This window comes from Panthera onca, chromosome D1, assembly GCF_046562875.1.
Source record: "Panthera onca isolate mPanOnc1 chromosome D1, mPanOnc1 haplotype 2, whole genome shotgun sequence".
In the NCBI taxonomy this organism is placed as follows: domain Eukaryota; kingdom Metazoa; phylum Chordata; class Mammalia; order Carnivora; family Felidae; genus Panthera; species Panthera onca.
Window position 1 is genome coordinate 63,711,505 of NC_138348.1, and position 14,056 is coordinate 63,725,560.

At 36.5% G+C, this 14,056-nt stretch overlaps 1 protein-coding gene and 1 pseudogene across 1 annotated transcript in view; both read right to left on the bottom strand.

The window, feature by feature from the left end:
- The window catches only part of TENM4 (teneurin transmembrane protein 4), a 2,903,849-nt gene that overhangs the window by 2,061,040 nt on the left and 828,753 nt on the right, over positions 1–14,056 (bottom strand). The window lies entirely within an intron of this gene.
- Positions 4,945–14,056, bottom strand: part of LOC132661215 (ELL-associated factor 2 pseudogene) — a 30,467-nt pseudogene continuing 21,355 nt past the window's right edge.

Genomic DNA, 14,056 nt, shown 5'->3' on the forward strand with positions numbered 1-14,056 from the left:
GGCTCTTGCCTATACTCCTTCCCAAAGTTCTCTCTCAATATAGTTTTACAATGATGGCAGTTGGGATAATCATCAAATTCCTAACCACATAAGCACACTAGTCAGGAAGGACTCCTGACCAGAAAGGATGCCAGTAATAAGCAAAGGACTGTTACAGTTACACTGTTATATATAGTTCTACTGTTATAGTATAATAGTGTTAAGAAATAATTTCAGGGGCACCTAGATGGTTCAGTAAGTTAAGGGTCTAACTCTTGATTTTGGCTCAGGTCATGATCCCAGGGTCCTGGGATTGAGCCCAAAGATTCTCTCTCACTCTGCCTCTCTCCCTGCATTATGCTGTCTCTCTCTCTCTCTCTCTCTCTCTCTCTCTCTCTCAAATAAATAAGTAAATAAATAGAAAGAAAGAAAGAAAGAAAGAAAGAAAGAAAGAAAGAAAAAGAATTTCAGTATCATTTCCAAAGTTTTAAAGCATGGAAATAGAAGGAAATGCCTCAAATTATTTTAATGAAGCAGGCATAACTTGATAACAAACCTAACAATTGTTGGCTTAGGATATTATTCCATAAATATAGGTATATGTCATAATTTATAATATTAATAAATAAGAACAAATATATGGACATTTCTCTCAATGCTAAAAAGTCCTTTGAAAACATATTTATTAAAAAAGAATAGGATATATAAATATTTCACTGACATGATAAAGCATATCTATCTCAAATTCAAAGATCATATTTAAAAGAGAAAGAGATGAAGAATCCTAAGAACCAAACAATGACATCTATAGTCACAGTTACTACTTAGTATTTTTGAAAATATCAATTAACAAATTACATACTGGAAAAGAGCTACAGTATAAACTTGGAAGAAGATAATATATGATTGTTTACTTGGAAACTCAGAATGCCCTGGAAAAACTCCTACTGATAAAGAAAGAACTTTTGTAAAGTTCTAGGTGCAAAATTTTTAGACATAAAATAATACCCTTCGTATATGCAAACAACATCCAGTTAAAGGACACAGTAAAATAAAATTAAATAAAAAAAAAATTCAGAACACCAATAAAACAGATAAAACGCTTAGAAATAAATCCAACAAGAAGTGTCAAGATCTATACAAAGATAAATATTAAATGCTCCTGGGGAACCCAAAGATGATTAGAACAGATGAAAAGGCATACAGAGAGTCTGACTAGGAAGATTCAATAAATAGTGATGCTTGTTCTCCCTAAGTTATTCCACCAATTCATCATGATACAAATACCACTCAAATTCAACTTCTTCTCTGGTGGGAAGTAAACAAGCTAATTATTATATAAATTTTATATGAAAAAACAATCAAGAATCACTTGGAAAACTGAAAAAAAAAAATAGACTGGTGTTTAAGGTGTGTAATGCCACCAAATACTGAAACACATTCTATAGCTTCCATGAACAAAGCAATGTGATGCCAGCAAATAATTAAAAACTCAGTGACTCAGATTAGAAAGTCTAGAAATATATTCAAATATGTATTGGAGTCTGGTGTATGATAAAGTTAATAATTACAAATAAGTAAAGAAAACATGAAGTATTTAGTGAAAGGTTCTACAACAACTTGATAGACAATTGGGTAATTATTAGATCTATGCCTCACTCATAATACCAGATCAAAAGCATCAAACATTTCAAAATATTCTTTTGAGAATGAAACTATAAAGGAATTGATAGAAAACCTAGGATGTTTAAAAATATCAGGTTGAAAAAGGCATTTATGAGAAAATGCAAGACTCAGAAGCCATTAAAACGTTGTTCAACTGCATAACCGCATGGCAAAAATTACTACACAAAATAAATAGATGAACAGGAACATATTTTCAATCCATCACAGAAAGGAAAAAAAAAAAAAAAACATAGACTGTTGGCTTCAACAAGGCTTCAATATATATTCAATAAAGAAAAAAGAAAAAAAAAGCCAGTAGAATGGGAAAAGGATTATAAGCAGAGAGTTCACACAAAAGAAAATGCAAATGATTTTGAAACACATGGAAAAAGTTCACTTCCAGAAACATTAAAAAAAATCAAATTAAATTACAATGACTTACTTTTAATCTATTGAATTGCCAAAAATAGATAATTTTGATAATTTACATCATTGAGCATATAGGGAAGCAGGCATTCATATTCTTGGTGAGGATGAAATTCATACAACTTCTATAGAGGACAATTTGGGAATATTTACCAAAAAAGAGAAAAATACACATTACTTATATGTAAATTAAATGATATATAGTCATTCAGTGCAGTAAGATTCACAGTATAAAATGAGATTAGAAAAAGCCTAAATGCTCATCAATAAAAAGCTAGTTAAATAAATTATGGCACTTTAATATCATTGTCTCTTTTAATGTCTAAAGTTCTTACGCACAGTTCAGCTATGTTCACTTTTAAATATCTTCAAATTTTTGCATGTTTGCTTAAGAAATAAATCCCACCCCTGGGGTGCCTGGGTGGCTCAGTCAGTTAAGTGTCAGACTTCCACTTAGGTCATTTTTTTGCGGTTTGTGAGTTCGAGCCCTGCATCAGGCTCTGTGCTGACAACTTAAAGCCTGGAGCCTGCTTTGTATTCTGTGTCTCCCTCTCTCTCTGCCCCTCCCCTGTTCGTTCTCTCTCTCTCTCTCTCTCTCCCTCCCTCCCTCCCTCTCTCTCTCTCTCTCCCTCCCTCTCTCTCTCCCTCTAAAAAATAAACATTAAAAATTAAGAAATAAATCCCCCCAATACTTTTAAAGTTATTTAAGTTAAATGACCAGTAACATATAAAATTCTTAAATATATAATGTATTCCATTCAGTTTAAAGTAGGTGGCACAAAAAAATTCAGAAAATAGGTGGCACATATTTAGTGTAACAGATTATAGAAAATTCTAAACTCAAGCTGTAAAAAATACAATCTTATGAGGTAGCTGGGTGGCTCAGTCAGTTCAGCGTCAGACTCTTGATTTCGGCTCAGGTCATGATCTCAGGGTCCTGAGTTCAAGCCCCTTTGTTGGCTCTGCAATCCTGCTCTGTGGATCTTGCTTAAGATTCCTCTCTCTCCCTCTGCTTCTCCTCCACTAACTCTCTTGTGCATGTGCATGTGCTTTGTCTCTCTCTCTCAAAAAAAAAAAATCTTATGGATTGTCATTATCTACTTATTATCTGTTCCTGTCAACATTTACATGTTAGCAGATGTGCTTTTCATCTCCTCAGAAGTCTGTATGGGCACTGACTGTAGGAAACTCATGGGAATGCTTCTAAGGTAGATCCTAAAGAAACACATGAGCATTATACTCATTTATTTATAGACCCAGTTATAGAGTAAGCAGTAGTTAGGTAGGTGGATAGATTTAGACAAATGAAAGAAGACACATTGAAGGATAGATGGAAAGATGGACAGAGTTATGGACTAAATATGTATATTCTTCCCAAATTCATAAGTTGAGATCATAACCCACAATGTCATGGTATTAGGAAGTGGGGCCTTTAGGAGATGATAAGGACATAAGGGTGGAACCCTCATGAATGAGATAGTATTTTTGTAAAGGGGACCCTCAAGAGTTCTCTCATCCCTTCCATTATGTGAAGATACAGCAAGGAGATGGACTGTGAACCAGGAAGTGGACACTTTCCAGACACCAAATCTGCTGGTGCCATGATCTTGGACTACCCATCCTCCAGAACTGTGAGAAGTAAATGTTTGCTTTTAAAAGGCCCAGTCTATATTATCTTGTTATAGCAGTCTGAACATACTAAGATAGATGATAGAGATAGAGACAGACATAGAGATAGAGACAGAGATAGAGAGTCCATCTCTAATTAGCTCTGCTTCTACATCATTGTCACCCCCAAACACAAGCACACAAGCACATTTGTGCACACACACACACACACACACACACACACACACACACTCCTGCCTTCCCTTCAAAAATGACACCATCTGTTGAGTCAGAGTCTTACTATAAAAAACAAAAAGTCTTACAGCATGAGTTTAAAATCAGAGTGGAACTTTCCCCTAAGACAGTATTTTTCAAAAAGCAGGTTTCAAATAAGTGGATCCTAAAATCAATTTAGTGGGTTATAGACAATATTTTATTTGAATAAAATAAAGCAGAAGAGAACACAGAACACTGGCATGCATAAAATGGATTTAAATATTGTTTCATGGCAATTTTGTTTTAATTTTAATTGTAATTTCATATATACATACATATACAAATATATATGTATTTACAGATATATATATATTTACAGGTATATATATATATATATATATATATATATATATATATATATGAGCTGGTTTTGACATAAAATATATTACTTAAAGTGGAACAAGATAAAAAAGTCAAAAATATGTGAAAATTATTGCCAGAACTTAGGCACCAAAAAGCAGATGGAAGGATTTAATCTTCAATCTAGATAAGAAATCAATTTCCAGGGCTTTGCAAATTACATCGCAGCTATAGCAATTAATATTTACACTATATTTACTAAATGTTTTTACATTCATCTTTCAATTGATCTTCTAAACCATTCCTTTTAAAGTAGATGAAACAACGGAGACTTAGTAGAATTGAGTGTCTTTTCCAAGTTTATTCAGTTAAGAATCTACGAAGTAGAATTGGGAATCCAGCCCAGGCTGAATCCGACACCTTCTTGATCAACAGATATGGAAGCCAATTTATTCCTTTATTTTTTCACTCATTCAAAAAAAAAAAAAAAAAAAAAAAGGTTTACTGCACAGTCTTGGGCTCCAGGCATAGTGCTGTATACAGGGAATGTACTGAAGGGCAAAACAGACATGGCTCCATTAAAGTGGAACCATGTGAGTGTTAGCTTCACAGTCTCACATCCATAGGCTCGGCAAGTGACAAAATGTGACTGGGCCTCAATGAAGTTTAACTTCTCCCTGAATAATGATCTCACTGATGCTTGAGAAAATTAAGATGCCGATACAGAAGTAGGGATTTGTCACTACACAGACGCAGGTTTGAATCCTCACTTCTTTTTCCACCTGGCGTGTCTTTGACATAGGCCAAGGTAATTCTCAAATTCAGCTTCCTCATCTGATAATGGAGATTATAACATCTGAATTCCAGGATTGTTAGAAGGATTAGAAATAATACATAAAAAAGGCCTGGCACCTCACTGCCATTATTATTAGCTATTACTGTCAGTGCATCCAAACAAATTTGAAGAATACTTGCTTAAAACATAGAGACTTGGAGAACCATACATAAATGTTAACAGTGATAGATATGAAGACTCCCTAATAAGTGCCTGTCAAGTTTCTTGCGTGTGTAAATGCCAATTTGTAGTCCTTGGCAAATATAAATATAAAAGCTGTCTACTAATAATGTGTTTAATGAGGACAATAAAAGCAACACAGCACAGAGAAAATTGAAAGCTCAACATTCTCATCAGTGCCAAAGCATTTCATCTGTTCCATCTACCAGTGTCTGTAAAGCCAAGCTAGCCTACTTTTGAAAATTCTCCTGATTTGATGCTAACTAGTCCTACTTAAGACTTAAGACAGCCATGCTTAAAATGTTCTCCCCAAGAAAATGATGAATCACAACTGCCAAAGCTTAACGCTATTTGGCAATAGTCTTTTTGAAGTTTCCTATAAACATTTACCCTGACCCTTGATACCCTTCCATTCTTTAGAATTCGGCATCCCCAGGGTAAAGATGGCAGATTATGAGGAATTAGGTAGTAGTTATAGGATGTAGCTTCACTGAAAAGAAAGAGTGTCATTTTTCAGTAATAAAAATTCTATGAATGTGTCTAGGGCAAAAACCTACAGTTACTTTGGGAAAGGTTTATGTAAGATCTGACATTTCAAAATGAGGCATCAAATATTCTTGGCTGCTTAATTTTTGCAAGCTGGGACTCTTGTGCTTTTGAAAGGGGGAAAAAAAAGGACGAACATTTAGACTCTCTTCTCTTCTTTTCTGCCAACCCAATCCAGACTGAATGGGTTCCCTGAGCAAAGGCTTTTGATGACATTAAAGTGAAGGACTTAAGAAAGCAAAGAGATAAGGTTATTTTATCCATGTTAACCATACCAACCCTTGGGAGAAAAGCAAATGGCTCACACTGGGGAAAGATCTGGATTCTTCCATTCTACATCACTGGAAGTGTTAATTTACTAGATGCTATAAAATGGCCCAAAATTACATTCAGGCATATTCATTTATTCTTCTGTGCTCTCCCCACCTTCTCCCACCCCCTCATCCCCCATCCCACCCCAAGCCATTAACTTCATTCCAAGACTGAACTAGGGAATGCTCAGAATTCAGCCTTTAGACTTACTGATGGTTAAAGGGTGACTCCACATTAAAAGCGTCACATTTCCAGAGCCAGAACCATTTCTAAGCTAGTGCCTCTCTTCTCTCCTTTCCCACAGAAACTGACTTCTCTTCCTAGAGAAGGCTTCCCCCAGACTCTAACCCTATGTGATTCAAAGACCTTCCAGTGCATTTAAAGGAAAAAGATAACAATTTAGACTTTAGACAAGGGCAAACTGGCAGACAAAACGTCACAAATATGGTGGTAAAATAGATTATTTTAAAGAGAAATACATTCTCTAGTAAAATAATCTCTAATGCTTTTGTTTACAAGGGGAATAGAAATAATTACACTTAATTTGTAGCTGGTTGATGTTTGTACTATTATCTGGGGAAGAATACAGCGTTCAGAAAGAAGACCAAGTGAGTTGCCCTCAGGGCCTCCCTGACCTAAAGGTGCCTTTTCACTAAGAAAAACCCTCCCCTATCTTGTCAACCCAAGATATTTCTTTACAGAGAAAGGAATTCCTCACACACACCCTGTATCCTGCCAGCCCAGTTGTACCCCTCCCACCTTTTATAGCCTTTGGTTCTCAGAGCTAGAGTGGATTTCAGTTCTCACCTGATCTAGCTCACCTGTTCAATCCTACCTGACTGTGATCCAGAGTCAAGGCCACGATGCGGTCCTCCCCACATCTTCCAACTTTACAGTCAAAGTTTCTCCCCTTCCTTTCCAAGCAGATAAAATACAGAATCAAGAAAATAATTGAGTCCCGTGCCCATGGTCTATGCTGGAGACCCGAGGATTTCCAAGATACAAATGAAAGAGGAAGTCAGAGGGGAGTCAAAAATGTGGAGAGGGCAGGAGAATAAGGGAAAAGAGGAGTTAAAGTAATTCAGCCCTTCATATAGGAAAGGAGTAGTGTGGGGGCCATATGGCACAGTCTTTGAAGAGCTGAGAAGGTCAGTCCCACATTGGTAGATGCTATATAGATTTGAGTTGGCTAGACTGGTCTTTGCATGGCATTTTCCGTAACTCCTTCCCCCCACAACTCCACTCATCCCTCCACCAACTAAGTAATTTAGATCCTATTTCTATAAACCTAAGATAGATAGATAGATAGATAGATAGATAGATATACTTATTGATTACTTTATTTGAGGGTTTCCATAGTTGTACATGCTGGTGTACTATTCTATACTCACCAGCAGGCATCCAGCATCCATTCAGCATAAGTGACAGTTAAGATAAACCAATCAATTGATCAATTGATCTAAAATCCCTAACCCATTTCTATACCTCCGAACCTCACCTCCCAAGAAGCCTCATGCCTGGCTTCACAGGTAGTAATCACAGAAACTATGTGAAAACTATTAACTTTCATAAGCCAGAGCTTTTCAACCTTAGCTATTCATTAGTGAACCTGGAAAGCTTATTTAACAAAACGATCCTGCAGCCTCACAATAAGAACGAAATTTCTAGTTAGGACCCATGAATCAATACTTACTGATATTCTGCAAGCTGATTCTAACATGTAGTCAGGACTGAGAACTACTGCTTCAAATCAGTTGTCCTCAAATTTAAGTGCTGCATGAGAATTACCTGGAAGGCTTCCTAAACAGGATGACTGGACCCGCCCACCCCAAAGTTCCTTATTTAGTAGGTTTGGGGTGGAGCATGGTGTTCGCATTTCTCAAGAATATACAGCTGTTAATGCTGCTGGTCTGGTATCATACGATTGTGTTAGAGAAATAACTTGGCAGTTGTGGTTAGTGGATGCGGGAGAGGGATGTAAGCCAGTCATACTAATATATGACCCATTAATTGATAACACAACTCATTCAACATAATGAATAAGAGATAGATCCCAAAGGTAAAGAGTGAAGGTTTTGGTTTCAGACACAGGGAAGATGAAATGACTCCAGAACATAATTTATAGAATGTCAGTAAAAGATTTCCTTACAGAGAAAGTTATATAGGAATGAGGGAAGTCTGTGCTACAGCATATTGATCCTTTAGTATATGAAGGTGACCACAGTGGCATCCACTCCACTGTAACATGAAATAAATTAATTTGGAGATTTCAAGTGAGTCTGGAAGGGATAATAAAGGTGAAAGTTTGTTTTTTTTTTTTTTTTGTTTTTGTTTTTTTTTGTTTTTTTAATTTTTTGAGAGGGAGAACAGGGGAGGGAGACAAAGGGAGAGAGAGAGAATTCCAAGCAGGCTCCATGTTCAGCACCAGCAGGGAGCCCAACACAGGACTCAATCTCATGACCCAGGGATTATGACCTGAGCCGAAATCAAGAGTCAGATGCTCAACTGACTGAGCCATCCAAACACCCCAAGAGATTTCATTTATTAAACCAAAGAAGAAAATGCTGATTAGGAGGGAAAAAAATATTTTTAAGGCAAAGAACATTTACTTAAAAGGCTTCCACCATTCAAACAAAGGTTAAAAGATAATATTAGGCTGAACCTTTAAACTTGCCAATACTAAATGTTTTTGACCTACAGAAATGACAGTTTATTATGGTTCAACCTACACTAATAATTTCAGAAACAAACTATGGTGTGTTTCCTTGGAATCAGGTGAAAGTTATTAGTCTGAAGCTGCATGAGCAAAAACATCTCATCCAGTTTTGTCCCTGCTGACCCTGGCAAGTTCCTACGCCTGGGATAGGGTAAGTAGTGTACTTAATAAATGTTGGTTGCATCAGTAAATGGTCTTAAAATAAAGTGTTTTCAGAGCATTTGAAAACCCTAAATATAGACATCTGGAGCCTGAATTTGCTTTGATCTTTCATTTTCTGTGCCAGGTTGTTAATGTTTGAAACTTATTTTTTCTATTTTAATCAATTCCCCTGCGAAGTCACCTGTTGGACCATGGCCTGTACATAACTATTGTCTAGACATGAACCAGGATGTACTTTGCCCTTTCAACCCCTTCCATCCTTCAGAACTGAATCATTATTTCACTGTTACACTCGCAATCGCTGTTCAATAAAGCTTCCAGTGGACCCCCTTTCACCTTTGCCAGATTTCTAGTTTCTTGCTTGAATGTCCTTCATCTTTTCAAATTGTCCTTTGGCTGTATTCAATACTTAAGTGACTATTACTTCACAATGCATGCGCCGTAACCCCAATTTTCCATTCGTTGGAGTTTATTTTCTGAGGAAAATTGCACTTCATTACAGATCTATTCATCTGTGAGTTGGGGGGAATATAGTATTATTCCAGTCTGAAATGGGTCACTTTTTTTTTTCTTCTCCTTTTGCTTGAGTAGGGAATGGGAAAATAAGTTTGGGCTCTTTTGTAGTTGATTTGGCAAGGATACTTAATCAAAACTATTAGGGTCATGGCAATTCCTCAATGCCAAGACAGAATATATATTACTTATGAAACATAAACAAAAGGGCCATACTGAAAATGCTAGTGCACTATAACTCACAGCAGGTAAAAAAAACCAAAAAACAAAAACATATGTTATTCAAAGAACTCATAGTTGTGCATAACTATCTAGCTCAATACGCTAGTCCCTCACTGCCCACAACAAAGGTGATATAAAAAAAGAGCTTGTATATTAAATTTTTATGTACCAAATCATATTTTGTTATACAAAACAAATAGTCAAAAATTAAAGAATGCATTTAAACAGCATTGTACAGTTTATAAGGGGCTTTAATATAAGTCATCGGACTCTCTTTAAAAAAATAAATAAAACCTGTGAAGGAGAAAAGCCAAATGGCAACATGTCCACATATTATGACAAGGGTAGGATACAGAATGTGCCTAGTTTCACACAATAAATATTGTTGCAGAAATTAGTTATTCACCTAAGATTCTGTTCTAAAATTCAATGTTGTTTTCTCCATTTCAGGCTGTCAACATCCATAGTTTAACCTTTGATTTTATTTATTAGGCTGGTTTTGAGTTATCTTTCTTTTAGTTGGGTATCTTTCCTATTGATTTGGTTATATTTCCTACAAATTATCCTTATATGATCTGTATCAAGATATGAATCAGTGAGTGGCATGATTTTGTCTCTTTTGACATTTTAGTTTTACAGAAAGGGGATCCCACAGAGTTCTGGTCAAAGACAAATATGTTGCCTTTATATTCTGGATGTGTAACTCTCAAGAGACAGAATGGAGACAAGGCCCTTTAGGGCCCTGAGCTATGGCCCAGTTTCCCTGACACTGTAATGAAGATTGTCTACTCTAGAGGCCATGGGTTTATAATGGGGGATCTCGTACTCAATTATTTGCTTTTTAAACTGTGTATCTTTAGCTGGGGGGTGAGCATGGCCTGAGTGCTGCACCACAAATTCAAACGTAGGCTGGGGATTAACAGAAAAAGCAACAGGCTAGATTTAGAGTAAATTTATCATTTTGCAATGTTTCACTTGGCATGCAAAGTTCTCTGCAATGAGGCCTTTGCCTCTACTTCCAAATTGGTTATGTTATCATTGTCCCTGCTGTCTTTAGGTCTCCTTGAAAGCAAAAGAGGAAGAATGAGGTTAGAGCCACAGTGGCCTTAACCAGGTCTCCAGAGAATTATTCAAGTAGTATAAACAGCACAAACATCAACACAGCTAAACTTCTCAAACTGTTTTTCCAAAGTCCATCTCAAATTTCACCTCTTTTAGGTAGTAACCCTACCCTTTCCTGGGGAAAATGACTTAATGTGTTTCTCAGGATTTAAGTTTGGCTTGTCATACTTATTATAAGCAACTGCTATGCTCTGGACCCTGTACTTGGTACTAGCACTTTGCTCCTACGTTTGGTATAGTATTTATTTTTCAAACATCTTAATGTATTTGTTTTCCTGCCTGTCTCCATAGCTAAACTGTGAACTGGTTGAAGCAGACCCCATGTCTTACTTGCCTGTATATTTCACCACAAGGGCCTTCCAGAGTTCCCAGGACCAAGCAACCCCTGTGGCAACCACAGTAGAAATAAGACACTGGGTCTTAGTGTATGCCATCCAAGCACTCATGATCTAGTTATGGGAGTGGATAAGAAAATTTTCAGGCATCACCCAGCAGAGAAGTCTGTGATATAGGTAAACACGACTGTAAGAAATTTCCACCCCAGTTAGGAAGCAGGGTGTCTTGCTTGGTAGAATCAAATTAGCATCATGCTTTCTAGCTTGGGAGTATTTTACAGAGACTACCTATGCAACCCACTAATATCATGTCAGATAGGGTTAAACATCTAGATCCACTGTGGAAGAAATGGTACCTGATCCAATTGGGGAACATGGTATAAGAAAACATGTGGCCAAGAAAGAGCTGTACAAGTCAAACTGGAAATCTGCTTCTTTTCCCAGTGCCAAGGTCCTGGTATTGAACAAGGAGCTTAAAACAAGACAACACAGGCAAATATGCAAGTAATTTACCACCACCATAATACCAACATATAGGAATAACTGGGGAAAAGCAAAAAGTCCAGGATTTTACTGTAAAAAAACAAAACAAAACAAAAAACAAACTGGTATGTCCTGAATTCTTCATTCTTAGTATTAGACTCAATCTCCTGAAGTAGGGAGTGGCTTGGGTTACAGACATAAATACAATACATATAATAGATATGGCAAATTAGGTAAGGTTAAAAGCTACTTCTTGCTGCCTACTGACCCTAGGATCTCTTTCTGTTCATTGGTAGAATACCTGAAATTTCCCAAATTCCAGGTTTTTTTTTTTTTTTTTTTAGGAATATTGATAGTTTTCTTAGCATGTAAATATATGTAGGGAACAGAGCCATAGAAAGACATAAAGAGTAGAATGCTAGAGCTGTAATAAATTTAATAAATAATCTCACTCCAAAACTCATTTTAGGCATAGAAAAACTGAGGACCAAATAGTAAAATGGGATTGTCCAACGTGTAAAGGTTCTGACATTAGGGCAATTGAAATTGATTTATTACCAACTAAATAACAGGTACTGTGTTAGGCAAGGTCATTGCTGTTATCTCACTTAATCCTTAGCATGACTCTGCAATTAGGGTTTTGTATCTTCATTTTACAAATGAGAAAGATGAAGTTTGGGAGTTTCAACCAGTTTTCTTCAGATTGTACAGTTACTGAGTAACGGGAGATCCAGCAGTCATATTCAAGCTTAGGTTTAAAGCAAAGCCAATAGTATAGATCTAATTTATCAAGGTTTTGCAGAGCTGTCAATAAGCACAGTTTAGGTCATATCCTTTCCAAAATTCTTAAATAACAGTCTACTTTAGTTAAATATAAGCAAAATTTTATCATCCAATTTTGAATTGTATTGTTTCTATTCTCAAAGTGATTTTTTTTTTTTTCTCTTCCAAGAGGGCTTCTTTCTTCCTTTGGGCTGAGGTTTCATCTGTGTCTAGGAAGGGTTCTGGCCATTATAATAAAAATCTACTTTTGCACTGGCTCAATTTGCTATGCATTGAGTGGTAAAATGGTAAAAGTAGCACCTCCACCTCTGGTATCTTAATATCCATCATTCTGCCCTCCTCACTCATGAACCAGAGAGAAGTCTGTCAAAAATACTGAGGCTGTCATGTATCGTTTTCTATTTCTCTCTTCTTTTATGGAGCTTTTTATTTTCCACCCTCACTGCCCTGATGCTTAACATAATCTCCAATCTTCAGAATGAGTCATCTGCCCATTACTGAAGCTCAGCCACTTGTACTGTAAAACGGATCAGGTGCTACAGGAAAGCACCCAAAAAGCACAGATGAATAGCAACATAGATAGCTACAGGCTGACAAGGGCCCTATAAGGTGAGTCAGAAACTAGCATTTTTGAGGACATGGTGTGTTGTATACTTTACATACTAGTACTACTAAATTTACTAAATTTATGTGTACTTTACATAATACATACTACTAAATTTAGCTTATTAGTTTCTCATAAGCAACACTATCAGGAAGATCATTTCTACTGGGCTCTTACTATGTACCACACACTATTACAAATGCCGAACAGGAACGTACTTGTTCAGTTTTAAATAGTACTAACAGCTTTAACAACAACAACAATAGGGCAGCAATCTTCAAAACTGCCCAAATTCCAAATTCAATTAGTTTGTAGTAGCAGCATATAACATTTTTCCTTCTTGAACTTTGTTTCCAAGTGAGAGCAAACTTCAAAATCCTATTTAACTTTAGGTTGGGTTTTATATTACCTGGAATGAGTGTTAATCTGGATTATCGTCTAAAAGACAAAAGGCAAGAGTTGTTAGTGGCAGTCACAAGAGATCAAAGAAAGTGAACAATCCAAGGAGGTTTAATGTTATTTATTCCAACAACACTTTCCTTCCTAATTTGCAGACAGTGACACCGAAGAGAAAAGTGCTGGGGTTCAGACTACATCGCTGGTTAACAGCAAAATCAGTGTTCAAAGTCAGTCGTCTTGTTTCCCATACCCGCAGCCCTTCCACAATAATGCAAGTTACAGTCTCCAGGAATGTGGAAACACTGCCTCTGTCAATTACAGAAAACTATCAAAGGCAACCGAAACCCAAACATGCAAAATCTATTTAGTTTAAAGAGACCTTACTTAACTATACTAAGGGCTACTTCATTTTGGGTAACTATTCAATGACAGCATCCTGAATGACAGGATGCCTCCCTACTGTCTATAGCCAAATGTCAAAATTCTGTATTTTAGAAGCCCCTTAACTATCTGATCTTTGCTTACCTCCTAGTCTCACACTACTATGGCTTTTCACCTCAAAATAAATATGCTGGTCTCGAAATCATGCA